Source organism: Phascolarctos cinereus, unplaced genomic scaffold, assembly GCF_003287225.1.
Source record: "Phascolarctos cinereus isolate Bilbo 61053 unplaced genomic scaffold, phaCin_HiC Scaffold_9;HRSCAF=440, whole genome shotgun sequence".
Lineage (NCBI taxonomy): Eukaryota > Metazoa > Chordata > Mammalia > Diprotodontia > Phascolarctidae > Phascolarctos > Phascolarctos cinereus.
Window position 1 is genome coordinate 67091143 of NW_027556402.1, and position 12441 is coordinate 67103583.

Consider the following 12441-nt stretch of genomic DNA (forward strand, 5'->3'; position numbering starts at 1 on the left):
TTGTCATACTATAGTCTGAAAGGGAAATGATACCCTTACATGATAAGGACCTGACAGCCTCAGTGGACCATACAATCAGTTTGAGTCATAGTACAATATGTTCATGCAATATAAGGTTACATTAAAAGGTACAGAATGAGGATGTTTGTGGTCACAAACAACTAGAAACAAAGCAGCATGGGGAATAGCGAATCAAATTGTGGTACATGAATGAATCATAAGGAGTGATAAAGAGGAATTGACCTTCTTTTGTTTCATCATAATAGTCAAAACTAGGAATGATTAATTACGGAAAGTTTCAGGAAGGCAAATTTCTGCTCAATAGAAGGGAAAAAATTCCTAAAAATCAAAGTGAAATGGGCTGCGTTGAGATGTAATGACTTCTCCATCACTTTGTTTTGTTGTTCAGTTGTTTTTCAGGGGTATCCAAGTCCTCGTGAACCCATCTGGGGTTTTCATGGCAAAGATACTGGAGTGGTTTGCCATATCCTTCTCCAACCAATTACAGAGGAGGAAACTGAGGCAAACAAGGTTAAGTGACTTGCCCAGGGTCACATGTAAATGAGTCCAGGTTTTAACTCAGGAAGATGTCTTCCTGTTTCCATGCCTGGCACTCTATGCACTATGGCACCATCTAGCAGCCTCAACCCCCATCAATGGGCATCCTCAAGTGGAGGCTGTGTAGATGATTCCTAATCAGTTACAGTGTGGTCTAGATGGTCCCTTCCCACTAAAATTTTTATAAGTCCTTTTCAATAAAGAGCTTATAATCTAGTGGAAGAGAAAGGGTATACCTGTAAGAACAAAAATAAAAATGTATGGCAATATACAATAAATATCAAAATTGTGATACAAAGCAAAAACTACTTTGGAGCTGCTAGGTATAGAAGTGACTTGGAGTTAGGAAGACCTGAGTTTGAATACTGCCTCAGATACTCACTAGCTGTGTGATCCTGAGCAAATCACTTAACCTCTCTGTGTCTCAGTTTCCTCATCTGTAAAATGAGATGGTTTCAATTAATGGTATCCAAATTCCCCTCCATCTTTAAATCCAGACACTATCAAAGAGAATTCACTATGTGCCAGGAGCAAAAGGCTTCAATGAGGAAATGGGACTTGAGCGGTTTCTTGAAAGATCAGAGAGAACAGACTGGGATTAAATTGTAAAGGGTCCTAAGCAGCAGACTAAGGAGTTTGGATTTTATTTTGGAGACTTTACGGCATCAAGGAAGCTTTGTTCATTTTAAGTAGAGGAGTGGAATGTACAGGGTAAGCTTTGAGAAAGTTTATCTAGAATCTTTATGTAGCATAGGTTGTAAAGGAGAGTAGCTAGAAGTAGGGGGGAACCAATTAGGGCTATTACAACAGTAAGAGAAGGAGGTCCGAAGTAGAGATGTATCGGTCAAAACAGGAAGTAAAAATAATGTGGATACAAGACATTCCGAAAGAAGTACTGGGAAGACTTGCATGAACTACTGCAGGATAGAGTGAGCAAGAATCAGAATAAATTACACTATAACAACGGCATGGAACAAACAAATAAATTTGAAAGATTTAAGAATCCTGATCAGCTCCATGATCAACCAAGTCTCCAGTAAGTGAATGATGAAGAGTATTAGTCACCCTCCTGGGAGACAGAAGTAATACATTAAAGATGCAGAATGAGATATACATTTTGGGCATAGCTGATATGAGAACTTGTTTAGATTGAACGTGCTTATTTATTACAAGGGTTTTGATTTGCTTTGCTTTTCCCTCAATTTGAGGGAGGGAGAAGTGAAAGAAAGGGGGAAAATGCTTGTTAACTGAAAAGTTTTAACTTAAAGGGAAAAAAAGGGACAGGTCTTGGTGATAAGTGAAATTTAGAAGCTGAGAAAGAAGTAATCAAAGATTTCTCTAAAGTTTTGAACCTAGGGAACTGGGAGAGGGATACAGAGTTTGGAGGAGGAGCTGTTTTGGGGGGATAGTTGATGAGTTTGTTTTTAGACATGCTGAGTCTGGCATGATTAAGTCCAAGTAGAAACATCTAGCAGACAGAAATGGGGAGTTATAACGCTCAGAAAACAGGCTGGTTCTAAAGATACAGAGGTGGGAATCTTCCAAGCAGAAGAGACTGCACATTAATGTTGACGTTTCAGAAGGAGAAGAAAGTAGAGGAGCTAGGACTGAGCTTTAAGTCCAGGGTTGTAGGCCTGTGAACTATTTTTTTTATTTGAAAACAATTTCAGTATAATTGGATTCTTTTTTAGTCATACGTATTTTTACGTATTTAGAAACATTATTCTGAAAAGAGATCCATAGCTTTCAGCAGGGGTTTCTCTCTCTCTTTCTCTCTCTCACACACACACACACACACACACACACACACACAAAGAATTGTCCTAAGTTATGTTCATATTTAGAAGGTGGGAAAATTAAATGAAGTAAAGAAGGAGGAGCATTGCGGGGGGGGGGCAGAAGAAAACCAGGATCCTGAAGCACCACACAAGGCAGTGGAGGAGGTTTCCAAAAGAGGGAAGTAGTGAAGAATGGCCAATGCAACAGAAAAGTTATAGACAATGACAAATGAGGAAAAGCTTTTGCAGTGAGCAATTAGGAAAGTAACAATGGAGAAAGCACCATGGTAGCAGGGACAGATATTTGATTGCAAAGGGGTGAGAGTAGGGGGTGAGAAAATGGAAAACCATCCTAGAGAAATGTGATATGCTAAAGAATGGAGCAAAAAAAGACCATAGCTTAGGAGGGTTACAGGGTCAAGAGAAGTAAGAGAGATCTAAGTATGTTTATAGGCATTGGAAAGGAAGGTGATAGAGAGAGGGAAACATTGAATTTATCAAAGAACACCCTAGTGGATTGAAGGCTGACCCTAGGGGGTCAACAAGACCTGATTCACAACTTCCCTATAAATCATACTGTGTGATTACAGGAAGGTCACTTAATCTCTCAATAACTCAGGAAACTTACTAAAAACTCTTTTAACTTACAGCTGAATTACTAGTCTGCATCAATGGAGGGAAACTCTCCATTATTTTCCCACACTGATGAAATTCCCAGGTCTGGTCATTTTTTTTAAAAGGGTGCAGTGGGGGTAATTGATAGATGAAGATTCATGAGAACAAAGTTGAAGATGAAATTAAGAGCATATAGGTAGGGGTGAGGATCCTAGGAAGAGGAAGAGGGGTCCTCTTTCTTATTTATCTCCCTCTTATCTGAACCCTTACATTCCCGATCTGTGCCATACAATTCAGCACTTCAATATACATTCTCTTGTGTTTCATGTACGTTAGCCTTGTTTCCTCATTAGATTGCAAACTCCTAGAGGACAAGAAGCATGTTTTATATTTCTTTTCTATGTCTTTTCCCTTTCTCCACTTCCCCATCCCAAATACCTTGCAAGTATTCAGCACACAGTAGAATTCCAATAACTATTTGCTAACTGCTTAGCTAAGTGCCAGAGGGCAGGGTCATATCATACATATAATATCATGTCCTACAACTTGACTGAATAGAATCAGCTGTAGACATCAATGCACTTCAATGCGTGTCAAACATGCCGTATGTAAAGAGACAAAATATTTTTCTACTTTAGGAAATTGTCTTTTTTCCATAATGGCTAAAACACTCTATTATATTCTGACATGTAGGATGCCACAGGATTCATGCCAGCTGGTCTCACGTGTATCACCCCACTATTAGCTACAATTAGCCAGTAGCAATTAGCACAGGGTGGCTACTCCTGGGCCAGTGAATCCAAGAGCTCAAACCCTGAGGCAGCTTTACCACTAACTTCAAGTCTGAGTAGAGACTGAGGCAGGCTCAATTTGGCAGCCAGCCAGCCCAGCAATGCCTGATTTTCAGATGAGCTGGTTCTAAATGTCTGTTAGACCTTATGAACACAGGTCTGCATCAAAACCCCCTGAGGCTTCCATTGGCACAGCTCTTCGAGATGCTCCCAGGAGATCTGGGACAAAAGAACATCTCAGGAGAATTCTCCCAGAATTCCTCTTGAGGCCCCAGACCCACTCCTAGACTGAAAACTGACCCAAGATACCTACTGAGACAATTATATGAACTTCCTAAACAGAATCTGGTCTAGAATCCCACAGTATATATTTTATGAATATAACTACTAATGTACTCCATAAATATGGAGCCAGATTCTCCATATCATCCAGATCCCCCAAGCTGCTTTCCTCAAGAAAGACACACTTGCAACTTGGATTAAGTGTTGTAGTCCATTAGGGCCTCATTTAATGGACTGAAGCATTAATTCACCAAATAGGACCCTGGTGACCAAAAGCATTAAATGCAACTTTTCAATATGTTGAACTTATTCCCAAGGAGTAACAAATAGAAGGAGAAAATCTGACTCATTAAGTAATTGAAATGAAAAGTGCTATTCTGAGATTAGCACCAAGCACGCAGTTCAAGAGATTCAGACGTATGTTTTAATTACAAAATATAAATTTACCTACCCATTCAAACTACTGTCTGTTTGCTAACACCAATGCCTGACTGGCCAGGGAGTGAATTCTAAGATTGCCAACCTCCCCTCAGTCTTCATAGTTCCAAATCCTCTGTGGTGAATTATTCTGTGGGTTTAGGTTACAAAAAAAGGAAAGAGTTTCCTGAGAGTCATTAAGTTTGCAGGGCTAGCGGGAAAAGAGCAAATTGCATACACAGTGTAGATCATATCCAACAAACTATTCCAAACAAGTATAAAGGATGGAGGCTTTGGCAATGCCGAGCTAGCCAAATATTGCCAAATATGATCCTAAATTTACATGCACATTTTTAAAAAGCTGTTTATAAACAACCTTCCATATGTGCTGGATAAGAAAAATCTTAATGAGAATTGATAATTGTCTGACTTTTGCAATCTGCCATTAGTTGCTATTTTAGATTAAAATAATATTTCTACCAAATTGTATTTCTAATGCTATGGCATTCTCATTTATTCTTTGAGAAGGATCACATTTATCTATGGGAAGTACTTTATCTAAAAAATCTCATATTATTCCCATTTTTATCTTAATTTAGACTATTCAATATAATAGTCCATTTCTATTCACCATAAAATCTCCTAATACACATAAATTCACCTCTAATAAAGGTGAATCAATCAACATGCAATTATTATGCACCAGGCACAAACTATCAACGATACTATAAACACAGAAATCTGTGTTTTCTACAAACAAAGCTTTTCAGCTCTAAACTTTATTTTTAAAAGAGTAAAAGAAAAACACTTAAAATACACTTACAAACAACCCATCTTTTCAGTTTCCTCTCTAAAGACTGATCACTCTCATGGTTCCTCCTATTGGTTCTAATTCTTCTTTACAACATGACTAATGTGAAAATGTTTAAAAAACACGAACATGTAGAACCTATATCAGACTGCACGCCATCTTGGGAGGGAGGAGGAGAGGGAGGTGGAGAAAATATAACACTCAAAAGCTTATGGAAGTGAATGTTGAAAACTAAAAAGAAATTAATTAATTTAAAATTAAAAAAAAAAACAGTGATCACAGCATCACCTTCCCTATGTCCAGTCCAGTAACTCTCCTGAAAGTCTGGGGCAGGGGTGGGGATCCTGTGGCCTCATGTGGCCTTCTAGGACCTTGGGTGTGGCCTTTTGACTGAGTCCAAGTTTTACAGAACAAATCCTTTTATTAGGGGGATTTGTTCTGTGAAGTCTGGATTCAGTAAAAGTGGCCTCGAGGCCAGAGGTTCCCCACCCCTAGGGAAATGTAGCTGCAAGCCCACAAGTAAATCAGCCAAGTGCAATATCTAATATATCAATATTCAAAATGTATTTCTTAGAAAGTACTTGCTCCTAACAAATAAACACAGAAGACCAAGATCAACAGTGGTGAATATTCCTCCCCTTTGCTTCAACTAAGGGACAATAATACATCAACTCGTTATTTAAAACATAATGCAATTTAAATTTTTTTTTAAAAGTTCTTTTGGGAGAAAACAGGGGAATGGTCTCAAATTCATACTCCAGTCATTTTTCTCCCCTTGGTCTTCCCAAAAGAACCATTTAAGAAACAAATTCTGCCTATTTCACGTCAGGCATGCAACTCAGTGCCCTTTCCACAGTAATATGATAACAATAAAAACAATTCAAAAATCCAAGGCTGTTAATTTGAAAATAAAATATCATTCAGAAAGAAATAACTGTATGGAAAAGAAATACAGTCATGGTCCTTAACAATCTATTTCACACGAGGCAGAAAACTCAGTCAATTATTCAAATGTAATAGCATTTTTAACAAATGGACTTCTGCTCATAAGGAAACAATTGCCATATTTCAAAACTTTTAAAAAAGGATTTACGCCCATTTACTTTGGATTTCTCTAACAACAGAACATATTCCATGGTTCAATATACTTACTCTGCAGCTTGAATCCTGGGTTTCTGATTTTTGCAAGGGGTCTGTAAAATGTACAGATGGAAGTAATCAGTGGGTTCCTTCAAATTCTGATGACTGCCGCTTTTATTCTGCTGATTTTCCTTTGGTGCCAAAGATGTCCTTATACGCCAGAGTTACTGTATGCTGAATGAAACTGATGTCAACATTTTATTACATCCAGTGTTTCAGGTTTCCCAAGAGTTAATTCGAACATTAAAGATAGCTGCGCTCTGTATATTTCTCCAATTCTGTTTTCTTTTCTCCTTTTTGGAAAGGTGCTGGACTCCCTTTACACGTTACAGAGATTTAAAGTTGGACCTCTGCAGGGCTGCACTAAATTAAATATTAAGGTAATTCATTTCAAACTTCAGTCTCCCCTTTTTTCCTGCCTCTCGTTGTTCTGGCAGTGCTAATTTTCCCACACCCTCCTGTAGTGGGGAACAGCTTGTCTGGGCAAGTAAGATAACTCTTTGGGCAGGAGATTAAAAACCCACACTGAAGTCATTAAGCACCTACTGGGCCAGGTCCTGAATTTACTCAGCACAGCTTCCACCCAGCCATCAAGTGCCATTGAAAAGCCACCAGAAGAGCATAATAACTAAGACGTGCTCATTTGGGTATTTCCAGGGCCTGGTATTGCTTGTATTTTATATCATGAAATAGGATTACAATTCAGCTGCCAGGACTAAGGGGGAAATGCCTTAGCTTTAATTTAGTTTTGACGCTCACTATGAGAACTACCAAGACTCATCCCTTGTAGCCACTGGCTTCAGGCCTGGAAAGTTCTTTGCGTTTAGCAAGTTGTTTTGGAGAGGAAAGGGAAAAAAAGTTTTATGACTATACCCTCAAAACACAATGAAAGTATCGAGGAATGCATTTCCAAGATACTGAAAGAAGGGAAGATACTGAGTAATTAGAGGGGAAAAATTACAAATTAACATTATAAAATGATGATCAACCCACTTTCTCATCTCTATAAAATCTTTATGAGAATGAGATACACATGTATGAAGGATAACTTTGATGATAATGGGAAGGGAATAATAGGCTTGCACAAGTAACAGTCTATGGTAAGCATCTTCACTATGGAAAACATAGACAAATTATTCAAAAGCACACACACCCAAGCTCCTCTGGCTTTTGTTGGTTGATTTTTTTTTAAAAAAGCATCTAACTCCAAAAACTTTGTTAAGAACTCTAACAACACAATGATCAATTGCAGAGGTTACCAGAAGACCAATGATGAAACATGCTGCCTACATCCTTCTGAGAGGTTATGGGTTCAAGGTGCTAATTAAGATATATAGTTTTTGGACATGGCCAGTATGGGAATTTATTTTGCTTGACTATGCATATTTGTTGCAAGAGTTTTGTTGTTCTTTTTTCTTTTCTGAGAAGGAAGTGGGAGGTGAGTCAGAAGGAAAGTTTTCATTGAAAAATTAAATTTAACAAGTTTTGGGATTTTTTTTAAAGTATCAACTCACTAGGGCAAAACAAAAAAATCTTTAAGGCTATAAAGGTTCCCCTCTAGATAGGAGTATCATATATTTTAAGGTATCATTCTAGATATATGGATTGACAAAGATAATTTTGTTCAATGATGACACAATTATCAGCATCAAGTAAGTTACAAAACAGGGCTATCATTATGCTCCTCAAAAGGAATATCATAGTGATATACAGAATTTGAATGGAATAGGGATTCCCTCTAGATGGTAAGATTTTCCAAATCTTTGTACATGGATGAAATTATGCTGATGGCATGATGACCCAGAATAACGTAAGGCCTCTTCAACAAACTCAATAATCATTTTAAAGACACTGGTTTAAAAATCTAGACAGGAAAAAAAAACAGATAAAGAATGTCTACTGTCTGGACTATGATTTGAATTTGACATAATTACTCCATTAGTATATATATCTTGGAAGTCACTGTAGATGTATGATGAGCTAGGACCAGAGCTCCAGGTTGAAGAGAGAGGACTGGATGGCATTTAGGAAATTGCTCAGTGCTTCAATATGTGCTTTTTTTAGTTTCTTTTTTTCTCAATTACATGTAAAAATAATTTTTAGTATTTATTTTTTAAATATTGAGTTCCAAATTCTCTCCCCTCCCAACCTCCCTCCCTCCTTCCTTCTTGAGAAGGCAAATAGTTTGATGTAGATTATACATGTGCAGTCATGCAAAATATATTTCCATATTAGTCATGTTACAAAAGAAAACACAAACCAAAAAAGAAAAATAAAGAGTTTTAAAAGCATGTTTCTGTCTGCATCCAGATGCCATCAGTTCTTTCTCTCAAGGTAGATAGCATTTTTCAACATAAGTCCTTTGGAATTGTCTTGAAATCATTGTGTTGCTGAAAATGGCTAACTCATTCATAGTTGATCATCATACACTATTGCTATTATTATGTATAATGTTCTGGTTCTCCTCACTTCATTTGCATCAGTTGATATAAATCTTCCCAGAAAACCCCATCTCTTTAATATCAATATTCCTCCAATAATGCTAAAAATTTGTAAATCCTAGAATACCACAATTTCTGAAGAATAAGAATTTTGGGCAACCTGAAGGGCAACAGACAAAGGTTAAAAAAAAGTAGGCTACAACATATTCCAAACACAATTACTGTTGTGTTTTGAGTGTATTGTTATAAACCATTTTTTTTCCTCTTAAAAACAACTTGCCAAATATGCATTCATATATGAGAAGTGGCATAAAAGATATTATGTGGGAAACATGTGGTCAGAAAAGGAGGTGGGTCAGACTGGTAGAGAGAGTAATGGACAATAGGAATATCCCAAGTGCGAAAGGAAGGACTCCAATTGTTAAAGCCATTTAAGTATTAATATATTAATTATATTATATATAATATATTGACATGCTATAATTATATGAATCACATTATATAATATATTAATATATTCACATGTGTCTCTTAATGAACTATGCTGAACAAAAAGTCATATTAATGAAAGTCATGTTTTCATCATAGTTTCTAATTCTTTAAGACAACAAGCATTTATTAAGCCCCTACCAAGCACCAGGCACTGCGCTAAGCACCGAAAAGAGGAAAACAGCCCCTGCCCACAAGGAGCTTATAATCTAGTAGGGGAGACAACAAGCAAACAAGACATATACAGGGTAAATGAAAGATAGAAGAGCATGGAGGTGGGGCAGGAAAGGTTTTTTGTAAAAGATGCAATTTTAGCTGGGACTTGCAGGAGGCCAGTGTAACTAGGAAAGAGAGAGTAGGAAGGACAGAATTCCAGGCATAGGGGACAGCCAGTGAAAATGCAATCAAGAGATAGAAAGCTTTGCATACGGAATGGCAAGGAGGCCACTGGTATTGGATCACAGAGTATATGGAGAAACTAAAGCATAGGAAGACTGGAAAGGTAGGACAAGGGTAAGGACAAGGTTATGTAAATCTTTAAAGGAAACAAAGGATTCTGTAACCTTGGGGAGTCATAGAGAGCCATTGGAGTTTATGACATGATCAGACACGCCCTTTATGACCTGTACTTTAGAAAGATCACTCTGATAGTTGAGTGATGAATGGACTGGAATGGGAGAGACTTGAGGCAGGGAGATCACCCTGACGACTGTTGCCATTGTCTAGGTGTGAGGAGATGAAGACTTGCATCAGAGTACTGGTAGCATCAGAGGAGAAAAGAGAGTGTACATGAGATATGTTAATTTGTTGTTGTTATTCAGTCATTTCAGTGATGTCTGATTCTTTTTGACCCCATCTGGGGTTTTCTTGGCAAAGATACTGGAGGAGTTGGCCATTTCCTTCTCCAGATCATTTTATAGATGAGGAAACTGAGGCAGTTAAGTGACTTGCCCAGGGTCACACAGCTAGTAAATGTCTGAGGCCACATATGAACTCAAGCTTCCTGACTCTAGGCCTGGTGCTCTATCCATTGTACCACCTAGCTGCTCAGATGTTAATGTTAATAGCAGACTTTTTTTTTAAATCCACACATCATTTTCTCCATTACTAAAATATAAGACTCCTTCTTAGCTTAAGGGTGTGGTTGAATTTTCAGCCCTAGGATAATTCTATCACCGGCATGAGGATATAACCTATTCAGCTATTCTTGTCTCTTGTTTGCACCATGACTAAGCAGCAAAATGGAAATTAATGCTCAAAATTAATTTTTCTTTCAACCCTTCTTTTTAAAAAAGTTGGTCTTTACCAAGAACATTAAAGATTAAACATAAAATATCAATTACAAATGGAGCACCATATGACAAGTATGAACCATCTTCCTGAGTATGGTAGAAAGTGAATACCCTCAGCATTTATCAAGTCTATGAATAACTTTATAAGAAAACATAGGTGTGACCCTGGGCAAGTCACTTAACCCCAACTGCCTTGCAAAAAAACAAAAACAAAGAAAACATAGATATGAGGCACTCTCCAGTTTCTCCCCAGCATATGCACCAAAAATAATATCAACAACTACAGGAAAATCCATGAGGAACTTAGGACTAAGGTCATAGGGAAACAAATGTATTGGGTGTTTCTTTTCTAGGACAGAAGGAGGAAGCAACACTTTGAGCAGAACAAATCTACTAAGGAACTGGACCTGAATAACTCAAAGCACTTTATAAGCAATGTCATTAATTGCATTATTACCTTAATATTCCACCCACAGTCTCCACCAAAGATAAACCACATGTAATCATTTTACAGATGAAAAAAGTGAAGCAGTTAAATGACTCACCTTACAAATTTCTAGCAAGTGATGGCTTAATTTTCTACCGAAAATTACCTTTTTTGGACACCTTGAAATGAGAATTTTCTTGAAACTAGTCTTCTTTTTAAAAGCTTAAGAACCGAAAGGATCCACAAAATAGTGAGAAAGGAGGCCAGGCAACTATATTATATTCATAGTCTCATACCCAGTTCAAAACCCAATAGAGATGTCCAATATGTAGAATGTATATGAAATCCATAAAAGAACAATAATGCAAATTGCATATCACAGTAAAACAGCTCAGTTTGGTTTCACTGACCTTCAAATACCAGAACATCTAGTAGAGTCAAGAGAGCACACAGATCTGTTGATCTGGCATTCACTTGTATTTTTCTAAAGACATTTCCCAATTCTAAAAATATTCAACTGACCCAAGCATTAGACCTTGGCAAAACAGTGAGGCAGCCAAGAGGAGAAGATAATTCCATCTTAACAGCTACTTTATAATGATGTCTCTTCCTTCTCATTATTGGAGATTTACATTCAAGAATAACAACAAGCATAAACTTAGGCTGACAGTATAAACTTTCCCTTAAATGAATGACAACATGCATCTCTCAAAAACCACATGCTGTTTTTAGCTAAGACAGAAAGATGAAACGTTTCATGAGAACACTGATTATAGAAGAGACAGTAGAAGAAAACATAATCTGGATTCAGAATTAGGCTTTCTACGCACATCCGCAGCATTTTAAACAAAATGTCTACACAAAGAAGTCAACTATATAGGGGGAGGCTACCTCTAATGTCAAGCACAAATATCACCAGTATGCCTTTTGCTTAGGAAGCCCTTAAAAGGCTCCTAAGAAAATTACTTTTTTTCAATATAAGTGATATGGAGGAGAAAATCAGAGAAAGAGGTTTTTAAAAAAGGAAATCCAGAGGATAAAAAGCTGGAGATTTTGAGGATGAAATTATTTTGAATGTGAAGGCTGAATTTTCAGGTCAAAAAAGGTTATGTAGTCAGAAGATGCTGGAAGGAGATAGAGCAATTATGTGTTTTATAACAAAAGCCTTCTTATTACTTCTATATCACATGCAATATAATAGTACCTTATGCTACAATTAAAAAAAAATGTCCTCAGCTCACATGCCCAGCAGGTCTAGTAGCTGAACGTTTTTTTTTTCACCTTTCTTTGTATCAGCAATGCTTAGCACAGGGCCTAGCACATAGTAGGTGTTTGATAAATATTTATTGATTGAATGACTATTCTTCAATAACACTGTATACTCATTAAAATTAAAAGTT

General features: G+C 37.2%; 1 long non-coding RNA gene across 1 annotated transcript in view; it reads right to left on the reverse strand.

Annotated features, from left to right (window-relative positions):
• The window catches only part of LOC110222572 (uncharacterized), a 30303-nt gene extending 23414 nt beyond the window's left edge, over positions 1-6889 (reverse strand). The window contains exon 1 of the long non-coding RNA XR_002328433.2: positions 6405-6889. This is a non-coding gene — a long non-coding RNA (uncharacterized LOC110222572). The remainder of the gene's footprint in view (positions 1-6404) is intronic.
• Between the last annotated feature and the right edge of the window lie 5552 nt (positions 6890-12441).